General features: G+C 35.3%; 1 protein-coding gene and 1 pseudogene across 5 annotated transcripts in view; one reads left to right on the forward strand and one right to left on the reverse strand.

Moving 5' to 3' along the window:
• DIPK1A (divergent protein kinase domain 1A) overlaps positions 1-12910 on the reverse strand; it is a 94132-nt gene that overhangs the window by 59972 nt on the left and 21250 nt on the right. The window lies entirely within an intron of this gene.
• Positions 9518-10522, forward strand: LOC138389691 (L-lactate dehydrogenase B chain pseudogene; annotated as a pseudogene).

Below are 12910 nucleotides of genomic sequence, written 5' to 3' on the forward strand. Positions count from 1 at the left end.
AGCACTCTGGGAGGCCGAGGCGGGCTCAGGAGTTCGAGACCAGCCTGAGCAAGAGCGAGACCCCATCTCTACTAAAAATAGAAAGAAATTATATGGACAACTAAAAATATATATAGAAAAAATTAGCTGGGGTTGGTGGCACATGCCTGTAGTCCCAGCTACTTGGGAGGCTGAGGCAGGAGGATTGCTTGAGCCCAGGAGTTTCAGGTTGCTGTGAGCGAGGCTGATGCCACTGCACTCTAGCCTGGACAACAGAGTGAGACTCTGTCTCAAAAAAAAAAAAAAAAAAAGAAATTCAGGTATTTAATATTCAGCATATAACTTTTGGTCACAAAATAAACTTTCTCAAACAAATTAATTTTAAACCTGGATGTTAATTGAGATCTTTACCCTACTATTGAATAAAAACAGTGGAGAATTTATTCAAGTTCAAACACTTTTATCCTTTATTTCCAGAAGGCAAGATAATGGGATAGTTTTGAAATATCTACTAGAATGTGCCAATTTTTCATAAAATAAAAAGGTGTTTTTAACAGCTTAAAGCTAGGAGACTAGTTTAAATAAAAAAGTTATATATGAGAAAGTCTAAAATGATAAACCTGGCAAGGTATTTATTCTGATATATATATGTGTCAGAAGTCTTCCATTTGTGTAAACATACCCATACTCACACAGATCAAATTTATTTCCCAAGTCAGCATATGCTGTGGAAGGTTTTTCACCCTCCTCTTTTCATTTCATTTTGGCTCACCTCCACCCTCAAAACATCTTGAAACATAGATAGTATGGAAACAAATGAAAATGAGCTTTCTCTGAGAGAATTCAAAAACAAATAGCTCAGCATTCCTCTTCTTTTCCACTAAACCGTGCTCTGCACCACAAAATTAAACAGACATCTCTAGGGATACAGATTTGCCAAGAGTGTTTCTGGCAAAAATAAACTCTGGCCCTTCTCCAGACTGCTATACGTGGACAACAGTGGCTGTTCTACGGATGGAGATTGATTGCTGGCTGGCTGGTCTGTGGTTACTTAGTAGTGTCAAGATGAAGAATATTAGGCACAGATCATTTTCATGTCCAAAGGCTTCTGACAACAGACTTGCTCTGCCTAACTTCTCACATTTAGCAATAGTGAGTTATTTACCAAAGAGATGATTATAATTCTATCCTATTCCTTTATGTCACAGAGAAGCAAACTGAAGACCAGAGAGGGTAAGTCATTTGCCCAAAATCGTACAGCTAGTCAGTGACAGGACAAAATGCAGGTCTTGAAACTCCCAGTTCAATAATCTGTCAACCTCCCTATTAAGCAATACTACCTTTTAAATAATATTAAAAAGAACATGTTGTTCACATCTTAAACTCTTTTTTACCTAAGTCATCTCAATACCTTGAAAGTCATAGGCTCTTCCTCATTTGGTATTCTGCTAGAAATAGCAATACACTTTTATTTTGCAAGACCCTATAAATAAAAGTTTTTAAAAGGACTGTGTATTTTGAGTCCCAAAGTCACCAAAGTAAAATGAGATTAGAACTCAGCTTAAAACCATTAAAACACAATTAAGAAATTCTGAATCTTTAAATGTGGGAAGAATCTTTTAAAATTATGGCCCAATATATTTAAAAGATGGGGGCACTGGAATTAGGGTCACAAGACCAGGACTTAAGTCCCAGCTCTGCTACTGACTAGCTGTGTGGGCCTGCTTCCTCTACAAAATGAGCAGTGTGGATCAGGATCACTAAAATTAATCCCGTCATTTAAAATATGATTTCAGGTAACTCAAGGATAAGATATTTATCTTATCCTTATTATCTTATAACTTATTCAAATAATAAAGCAAAGAAATAAACACATCGTTCAATACCTGATTAACAAAAGAAGTTAAGAAACACCATCTCTACCATAAAAAACTGTAGATTTGGCTTTGCAAAGAGTCAGGGAGAAAAAGAATATTGTCAGAAAAATGTAGTACACAGTTGAAGTTACAGATTTGGATCACATCTTTCCACATTCATTTTACTAAATAGATGGCTTTGAAAACCTAAGTACAGTTTTTCTGAAGAGGAAACAGAGAAAGAACATAGAAGAAGCTCTAAGTAGCTGTTTTAGTCTAGTGCTGCCAGAACCACTATAACAAGAACCATATACCACTATCAGATACCAAGAACCTTTAGCTATTGCCTTACTGAGTGCTGTTATATATGGCCCTGAATTATTTAAGTTCCAGACTATTTAATAAATAGGTCATTTAGATCTCTTAGGAGAAAAATCTATCATTAGTAGAAATAACTTTTACCTTCACTTTTCTACTACTTGAGATAATTGTTACTTCATGAAGATAAAGATGTCTTTACATACAATTCACTGTTAGCTAAATGAAAAGTATAAACACAGTCCTTGTACCACTAGCTGCCAAGAGTGTACAATTGAGCAGGATCATGCAAATCTGATGACCTCTGAGTTATACTATTAAATTCTTACCAGTTTTTATGTCCAATTTAATTTCATTTAAGTCATTTGCCTCTTAGCTAACAGACATAAAACAGAAAAGTTAACTTGTAAGGTATAGAAAAAGGGATAAGGCATCATAAAGAGCTAATCCCATTGATGGTGGTAAGAGGAAGACAATAGGGGAATGAATATAAGATTATCAAACTCTGTGAGCCAAAACCCCTCCAAACTCCAGCTCATTTGTCAGACCTAAAATATTTTGTTTTGATTAAACATTGAAGCTTTACATTCCTTCAACAGAATAAATTATATTTTAGGGCTTTCTGTTTCTCTGGGTCAGTTTGCCTAGAACTGTCTGGTAAAGATGGTTGGATCAAGGCAATAAGACTACAGGGTTATCAGTTTTACCAAATTTATTTATAAAGCTAATTAACTGATCTGAATAGTTTTTTCCCTCTGTTAAACTGGGACAATAATACTTGTCTTGAAAACCTTACAATGCTAGTTAGCACAAGGATCAAAATGAAACAGTGCTGGCCGGGAGCAGTGGCTCATGCCTGTAATCCTAGCACTCTGGGAGGCGGGCGGATCGTTTGAGCTCAGGAGCTCAGGATCAGCCTGAGCAAGAGTGAGACCCCGTTTCTACTGAAAAAAATAGAAAGAAATTAGCTGGACAACTAAAAATATATTAAAAAAAAAAATTAGCAGGGCATGGTGGCACATGCCTGTAGTCCCAGCTACTCGGGAGGCTGAGGCAGGAGGATTGCTTGAGCCCAGGAGTTTTTGCTGTGAACTAGGCTGACGCCATGGCACTCTAGACCAGGTGACAGAGTGAGAGACTCTGTCTCAAAAAAAAAAAAAAAGAAAGAAAGAAAACAGAAAGAAAGAAAGAAAGAGTGTAAATGAAAGTACTTTATAAGCTGTTCTATACATGTAAGGCATTATTATTATTAATCTTTTTAATTTTTTTTAAACCTTTCATAAAAAGTGCAAAACTGGATGTTATCAGATCTTTCTTCAACCACTCCCACTTCTAGCACCTTAACTCATCATAAATATTTTGCAAGTATTACTTCACAGCACCTGCATGTTATACTACCTAACTTTAGTAGACGTGACTTTTAGCCTGTGGCGATCTCAACAGAAATCCCTACCTGCTTTATTTGGTTGAGACTACATGGTGAATCAGGAAAGAAAAAGAGGCCTTGAAACGATCTTTTAGCCTCTTTTGAGGCAAGGATTGGAACTCACTCTAGTGGTGAATGACCCAATTATTGCCACAGTATTCATGCTACTTTTCAAAAAAATCTCAGCACTAGGTCCTGTGAATATCCAATTGGAAAAAAATATATATCTTAAACTCTAATTACACCATATACAAAAGTCAGTTCCTGGTGGACTGAAGTTCTAAATATGAAAAATAAAGCAACACAGATTTTAAAGAAAAACCAGAGTATCTTTGTGAGCTTGGAGTACAGTATTTGTGTCCTCCTAAACAAGACACAAAAACTCTGACCATAAAAGAAAAAATGGTAAACTTGTACTAAGAATTTCTGCTTATCAAAAGACAATAATAGAACAAAATGACAACCCACAAAAGTGGAAGATATGACAATAATATATCTGACAGAAGACTTATATAGAGATTATATAGAGTATCCCTATGAGTTGATAAAGAAAAATATATAGACTACCCAATAGAAATATGAACAAAAGACCTAAACTTGTATGACATCATAAAAGAGGATACCCAAATGGCAAATTAACCTGAAAAGATGTCTAATTTCATTAGTCACCACTTCAACTACTGTCCGCTAAATGATGTGTAGCTCCTCCCGAATCAGTATTCAGTGTCTGTCCACTCCCCGGATGGCTTCGGGCACCACACCCTTTGCAACTGTACATGGGCACCCTCTGTGGCTGCCTCCTGCATCTCTATCATGACTGGGAGCCCTCTCCCACCACCTCACTCACACTGACGATAAAGGTGCCATGTGTTTGACAAAAACAAACACAAAAATTAAAAAAAAACCTGACCTGATAGAATCTTTGGGAAAACTGATTATAATTATTTATTAAAACTGAATATAGGGGAAGATGTTGGTCAAAGGATATAAAATTTCAGTTAGAAAGAAGGGATAAGTTCAAGAGTTCTATTGTATAACATGGTAACTATAATTAATGACAATGTAGTATATACTTGAAAACTGCTGAGACAGGAGATTTTAAGTGTTCTCAACATCAAAAAATGATAACTATGTGAGGGAATACATATGTTAATTAGCTCAATTTAGCCTTCCACAATGTATACATATTTCAAAACATCATGTAATATATCATAACTATATACAATTTTTATTTGTCAATTTTTAAAAATAAATAAATTTATTTTTTGTACTTTCCCTGGGGATAACTTTATAAAAACAAATAACAAAATCAAACATAGGTATATCTGCAACCCAGCCATTCCATTCCAACAAAAATGCTTACATATGTTCACCGAAAGACAGGTACTCGAATGTCCATAGCTTCAGTATCTGTAATAGCCAAAAACTAGAAATAACCCAAACACCCATTAATAGTAGAATGGATAAATCAGGGTATGTTCACACAATGGAACTCTATACAGCAATGAGAATGAAGGCTATATAACTACGTGACAATAAGGATGGATCTCACAAACATAATGCTGAGCAACAGAAGCCAGACCTAACAGATACGAGTCCATTTCTATAAAAACAAAACAGACAAAACTAGATTTCCATGAGAAGTCAGGGGATGGTACTGAAAGGACAAGAAATGGCGGGGGGTGGGGGAGCAGCTCTTAGAGTACTTGTAAGGTTTTGCTTCTTGAGCATATATATACTTTTCTATGCACGCTACACTTCACTAAAAAGTTAAGAAGGACTACTTTTTCTTGCTATTTCATGTTACAGTCTGATCTTTCACATAAAAAGCTGTACTCTCCAACCTTGGATAAACACCAAAGTACACTATAAAAGCTAGTAATGAAGCTGATTTTTTTTTCTTTTTTTTTTTTTGTTTGAAAACCTGTTTATTAAATTGAAGCTGATTTTAAGCTAATTGCAGATTAACCTTTACCCAAGCTCACACCTTCACAGAATTAGAAATCTAATAACAGTCTGGTGGAAGAAATTTGTTCTTTTCTGATTTAAAAAAATTTAGGCCTGGTGCAGTGGCTCATGCCTGTAATCCTAGCACTTTGGGAGACTGAAGTGGGCAGATCGTTTGAGCTCAGGAGTTCAAGACCGGCCTGAGCAAGAGCAAGACCCCGTCTCTATTAAAAATAGAAATAAATTAGCGGCCCAACTAAAAATGTATAGAAAAAAAAAAATTAGCCGGGCATGGTGGCGCACGCCTGTAATCCCAGCTACCTGGGAGGCTGAGGCAGGAGGATCACTTGAGCCCAGGAGTTTGAGGTTGCTGTGAGCTAGCTGATGCCATGGCACTCTAGCCCAGGCAACAAAGTGAGACTCTGTCTCAAAAAAAAAAAAAAGAGAAAGAAAAAAAAATTTTAAAGACATTAGAAAGGAATGATTTTCTTCCCTCCCCTATTTATCATTGTTTTTATTTGAGCTATACCCAAAGTATATTACCTATATTATTTTATTTAATCTTCATAATAATTCCATGAAATGTTTTTGTTTTGTTTTGTTTTGTTGAGACAGGATCTCTTTCTGTCACCCAGGCTGGCATGTAGCGAGCGATGTGATCATGGCTCACTATACCCTTGAACTCCTGGGCTCAAGTGATCCTCTCACGTTGGCCTCCCAAACCACTGGGATTACATGCCTGTAGTACTTTTATTATTTCCATAATTTTGCAGTTAAGGAGATTTAGGTTGCGTACATTGTCTAAAAACAGACAGCACATTCATGGGAGAGCTAGGATCTGAATCCTGGTTTGTCTGACTCCCAAGCTCATGTTCTTCACCATTTTAAACTGCCTCATTGTCACACTGGGTTGCTTTTCAGCATGAAGTGATGATAATCTTCTTTGGCTTTTGTCTTGTCACTTTAGAAGGCCAGATCTGAACAGAACATTTCTCCCCACTCCTATTTTATAAAGACCCATAGAAGGATTGGACTATTACAGAATGAAAGCTGCACATTAACAAGCCAAGATAGAGAGCCCATGCCACTAATATGCCTATAATAAAAATGTTTGACAGCTTTTAACAACTGGCTAAATAGGAAATTGGGCAGAGGTCTCCACAGCTGGGTCTCAAACGAGCCAACAGTTCAGAGTGAGGGTTTTATTTAGGCCATAGTGGAAGAACTAGGGCTAGATTAAGCAATTTTGTCAAAAATGAAGATTAATGGGAAGGTTCTTGATTGTGCATAGGTATTTGCATTTCTTTAAACCTTTCTCTAGAGTATATTATTTTTTCCAAAAGCTATGCTGACAAGAATTATTTAATATGGATGCTATTAAAGCTACAATAAAGCTTAGGTTGGTAGAAAAAATATGATTGACAGACTACTGATCCTTAAATAGCTTCTGATCTTTAATTGTATACTTCTCCATTCAGTAAGTTAGCAGATACTTTCCCAAGTTGCAGATATGGTACCTAAGAGAAATATGGACCAGCTGTAAACTGTTTTCTTATTCAAAGTTCTACAAAAATAAATATAGAAGAATCTTTTTCATATAACATAAATATGCCCATTTACTTACTGAAAGTGAAAAAAAGTATAACTTTTTTCATTACAGCATCTGTTTATCATATATTGTATATAACATATGTATATGAATATAATATGAAATGAAGATATTGAATATGAATTCATATACAATGAAGGAATGAAATTTTCTATATTCAGTATGACAAAATTTAAAAAGAGCTGGCACATAAAGTTTTAGAAATCCTCATGTAAAGGTTATGTTAACGTCTCTCAATAAGAAAAGAATATGTTGATTCCTCAAAGGTAACTCATAGACATATACCAAAGATAAACAATCAATTTAAAAGGGGAAATTAGCCATTTCACTAATCTGACTTCAAAAAGTTCTTAAAATAGGCAAGAGTCCAACATAGAAAGCCATGATGTATTTTTTTAGAAGCACAAACCAAAGGAAATGACGTGTTTTTTAAAAGTGATTCATAAATTTAAAATTTTTGGATATCACATCATTTTATGAGGAAGCTAAAGCATTTCTTTTCTTTCTTTTTTTTTTTTTTTTTTTTTTTGAGGCAGAGTCTTGCTCTGTCACCCCATGTAGAGTGCAGTGGTGGCATCATGGCTCACTGCAACCTCAAACTCCTGGGCTCAAGCGATTCTCCTTCCTCAGCCTCCTGAGTAGCTGGGACTACAGGCACGCGCCACCACGCCGGCTAATTTTTCTATTTTCAGTAGAGATGGGGTCTTACTCTTGCTCAGGCTGGTCTCTAACTCCTGAGCTCAAGCAGTCCTCCTGCCTCAGCCTCCTAGAGTGCTAGGATTACAGGCGTGAACCACTGCACTCGGCCGTATACTTCTTTCAATAATGAATGAATTCCCTCAGAATTGTTATTAGGAAGGTAAGAAAAAACTGTCTTATGAATTATCATCATCTTCATCATCTTACCTGTAATTGAAAAAATAAGGCTCAGAAGGGCAAAGGATCATGATACAAGTCAAATTACATACTTGAAATCTCATGCTAAAGTGTATTACTCGTCTTAAAATTATACAGTGTTAGGATTCTTTCAACTTTTCTTTAAATTCAAAATTACTTCAATAAAAATACTTTCTACATATGACATTTATAACCCAATACTATCATTTTGTATAGTTAATTTCTATCACCTTTCGGGAGGGAAGTCTCCATAATATGACTTTTATATTTACTTGTAGATCTAGCTGTCGGCCATTTTTACATTAATCTGATTTAACAGGACCTATTTTAGGTTAATTAATCTTCAGAGATACAAATTCCTTAATAAAGCAGTTAGCAGTATTTTAAAATATTAACCAAAATATTCTAAATCATGTGAAGTAATGCATTAGCAAGACCAAAATAACTTTTTGTTTCTATTTAGAGTCTGCAAAGCTTAATCCTCTGCTTCCCCACCTTCCCAAATGCCCCTTCTTTTCTATGATACTCCTTTCCTCCACATTCTTCTCCTCCATCAATGGGAAAATGATCAGACAACGTTTACCTGCATCAAATGACTGAAGTTCATTTACACTATAATATAACTAATCCAATGAGTACTTGGATGTTAAGCTGGCTAATGGTGAAACGGAAGCTTAATCCCCTACTTAAGAAGATTGGGACATCAACAATGAGCACATAGAGAGATCTTCTTTACGTGGGGTAGAAACAGGAAATCTGAAATCATGCATTATCTAAAGGTAAACCAGATGTAGTCCTTTCACAGTGATTTCTGGGGGTGGCGATGAATGTCTCTGTCATTCTGGCCTCCCTAACAGTTTAAAACTCAACTCTCCTTGGCCCTTCCTTTCCTTTTACTCTCTTGCCTGTTTAGAACAAGGCTATTGAACACACCTGTTTGAGTACATTCCCCTAACCCTAATTCAAAAAAAAAAAAAATGGGCATTTAAGACCAATAATATCATCTTAACATAGTACAACACAACTTTTTCTTACTCTTTCTAATGCCATATTTGGTATGTGTTCTCATTTAAGTAATGGATTTTTGGTATTCCAATCCAACTCCTTAACTGACAGATCCAAAGTTCTTTAATATTTCAACTACCTCTGGTAATTAAATTTTGATTTCTTAAAAAGCATTCTCTTAGAATTTAGCCCCTTTATCAACAGAGGTATTATACTATTAAAATCTAGCATTTTTGTTTGTGGATCCCACAAAAGAATTTGAAAACTATATGCCCCCTTGCATATTTTTATCTAAAAATTTTCACCGTAAGTTCATATAGTTGCACAAGAATAATTCCTAACATATCATATATACTGATATTTTAAAAATAAAGCTGTTCTATCCCTCTTAAATGTATCATATGAAATTTAAACTCTATAGCACATCTTCTTTGCATGACTAGTACAGCAGTCTCAATAACCTTCTCTCTCCTGTGCACAATGGCAACTCTTAAGGAAAAGCCCATTGCACCAGTTGCAGAAGAAGAGGTAATGGTCCCAGACAATAAGATCACTGTCGTGGGTGTTGGAGAAGTTGGTATGGCATGTGCTCTCCGCATTCTGGGAAAGTGTCTGGCTGATGAACTTCCTCCTCTTGTGGGTGTTTTGGAAGATAAGCATAAGGGAAAATGATGGATCTGCAGCATGGGAGCTTATTTCTTCAGACACCTAAAATTGTGGCAGATAAAGATTACTCTGTGACCACCAATTCTAAGATTGTGGTGGTAACTGTAGGCAGCCATAAGCAAGAGGGGGACAGTCATCTCAATGTGGTACAGAGAAATATTAACATCTTCAAATTTATTATTCCTGAGATCATCAAGTACAGTTCTGACTGCATCATAATTGTGGTTTCCAACCCAGTGGACATTCTTACATATGTTACTTGAAAAATTAAGTGGATTACCCAAGCACTATGTGATTGGAAGTGGGTGTAATCTGGATTCTGTTAGATTTTGCTATCTTAATGGCTGAAAAACGTGGCATTCCTATCAGCAGCTGCCATGGATGGAGTTTGGGAGAATATGGCGACTCAAGTGTGGCTATGTGGAATGGAATGAACATGGTATATGTTTCTCTCCAAGAATTGAATCCAGAAATGGAAACAGACAATATAGTGAAAATTGGAAGGAAGTGCATAAGATGGTGGTTGAAGACCTATGAAGTCATCAAGCTAAAAGGATATACAGCTGGGCTACTGGATTAAGTGCAGCTGACCTAATTGAATCCATGTCGAAAAATCTATCCAGGATTCATCCGATATCAACAATGGTGAAGGGGATGTATGGCATTGAAAATGAAGTCTTCCTGAGCCTCCCATGTATCCTCAATGCTCAGGGATTAATCAGTGTTATCTACCAGAAGCTAAAGAATGATAAGGTTGCTCAGCTCAAGAAAAGTGCAAATCCCCTATGGGACATCTAGAAGGACCTAAAAGATCTGTGACTACTGAGTCCTAGGCTATAGAAATTTAAAAAGTACAATGTGATTAACATTGATCCTTTAGTTTTCATCCATGTAAATGGATCAGTTTGCTTTTATCTTCCTTATGTGAGTCCATGTATGAATTTGGGCTCACAGAATCAAAGCCCATGCTTGGTTTAATGCTTGCAATATGAGCCCTTGAACAAGTAAAATTAACTATTATACAGTGCTTCTAAATAAAAAACTAATATATAAATAAACTATAGCAAATTTGATAGCCACCACTATTCCTTTCAAAACACTGATGAACAAATGGTTCAAAATGGCCAGAAATTTTACATTTCTGTTTTTTGTTGTTGTTTTTTCTTTTCTCTTTCTGTCTTTTTTTTCCAGACCATTGAAGGAAATCATTGGTCTTCTTGAACAACTTCTCATCACAAATTATTTTTTTTAACTTTTAATTTGAAATATTTATAGATTAAGAGAAAGGTGCTAAGAAATGTACAGGCAGGTCCATGCTCTCAGCATTCTTCAACATCAACATCTTGTATAGATAGCAACTGTACAACATCAAAACCAGGACATTGACAATTGTACAGTCTAAAACTTATTTAGATTTCAAAAGATATACATGCAGTCATTTGTTTGTATGTATATTTAGCTCAGTGCAGAGAGACAGACAGAGGGGAAGCGAGAGCAAGCACACACAAGACAGCAAGCTCTCTGGTGTCTCTTCCTATAAGAGCAAAAGTCCCATCATGAGGGCCCCACCCTCATGACCTCATCTAAACATAATTACCTCCCAATACCATCACATTGGGACTCAAGGCTTCAACACACGAATTTGGAGTGGGGGAGGGACATAGTTTAGTCCACAGCAATAAGTTTCATTTCTCTGGGATAAATGTCCAGGAGTTTAATAGGTAGTCACATGTTCAGTTTTTAAAGAAATTGCCAAACTGTTTTCCATGGCTATATCAATGTATGAATACATCAGTGTGTGAATGATCTAGTTTCTCTGCATCCTTGCCAATATTTGGTATTGTCCTAATTTTTAATTTTAGCTATTCTGATGATATGTCATCATGGTTTAATGTGCAATTTCTAATAGCTAATAAACTTAAACATCTTTCATCTGTATATCATCTTTGATGAAATGTCTATGTATGTTTGTTTCCCATTTTCTAGTAGGATTGTTTTTTAAAATTGAGTTTTGAGAGTTCTTTATACATTCTAAATACCAGTCCTTTGTTAGATATGTGGCTTACAAATATTTTATCCAAGTCCATAGCTTGCCTTTTCATCTTTGTAACATGGTCTTTTACAGAGCAAATGATTTTAATTTTGATAAGATCCAATTTATCAATTTTTCCTTTCATGGATCATGATTTTGGTGTCAAGTTCAAGAACTTTTTGTCTAGTCTTAGGTCCCAAAGATTTTCTCCTTTTTTGTCTAGAAGTTTTATAGCTGTATGCTTTCAATTTATGTCCATGACCCATTTTGAGTTAATATTTATGTGAGGTATAATATTTAGGTCAAGTTTTTTTTATCCATTTGTTTGTTTGGTTGGTTTTTTGCCAATGGATATCCAGTTACTCCAGCACCATTTATTAAAAAGGCTACCTCTCCTCCATTGAATTGCTTTTGCTCCTTTGTTAAAAATTAATTAGGTATTTTTATGTGGCTCTATTTCTGGGTAATCTATTCTATTCCATTGATCTATGTGTCTTTCCCTCTGCTAGTATCACACTATCTTGACTAATGTAGCCACATAATAAGCTTTAACATTGAGGAAGGTGATTCCTTCCCATAAATTATTTTTAATGTAATATATTTTATGTTTGAAAGTCTTTTATTGACTATTATATTTTTCCTCAACAAAAGTCTATAAATTGAAAATAAATTTCTCTTCATTTTCTGTAATAAGAGACTCTAAATATTAAAACAATTTCTTCTGGTTTGAGTTTTCTTTGCAATTATATTATTACTATCCAATGAATTAAAATATAAATATACTGAAATTTTGATTTTAAATATTCTTGAAGAAGGCAAATTCTGTTATATGTGCATCTCTTAAAATGATAGGTGAGATTTTTCTTCTTCAATGAGTTCATGTTTCCATGCAGTGACTATTATTTATTGCCAGAATGAAATAGGACTTAGCTTCAATTCTGTCCCTATTTTTTGTTTTCATAACGTTAAGTGGTGAGAAACCTTTTTCACATAAATGAAAAGATGAGCACTGAAGTCTTGTTAGAGCAATTATCTCTCAATTCTTTGAAATTTTTTAAGTTATGTGGCAAACATAACAGTAATCTACCATCAAAAACATACTTAATGATCTATTAGTTACTTAGACAACTCAGTTAGGTCTTCTCTCAGTTTTGTTGCGAGCAACATATTGGAAA

The sequence above is a fragment of the Eulemur rufifrons genome, chromosome 8 (assembly GCF_041146395.1).
Source record: "Eulemur rufifrons isolate Redbay chromosome 8, OSU_ERuf_1, whole genome shotgun sequence".
Classification (NCBI taxonomy): Eukaryota; Metazoa; Chordata; class Mammalia; order Primates; family Lemuridae; genus Eulemur; species Eulemur rufifrons.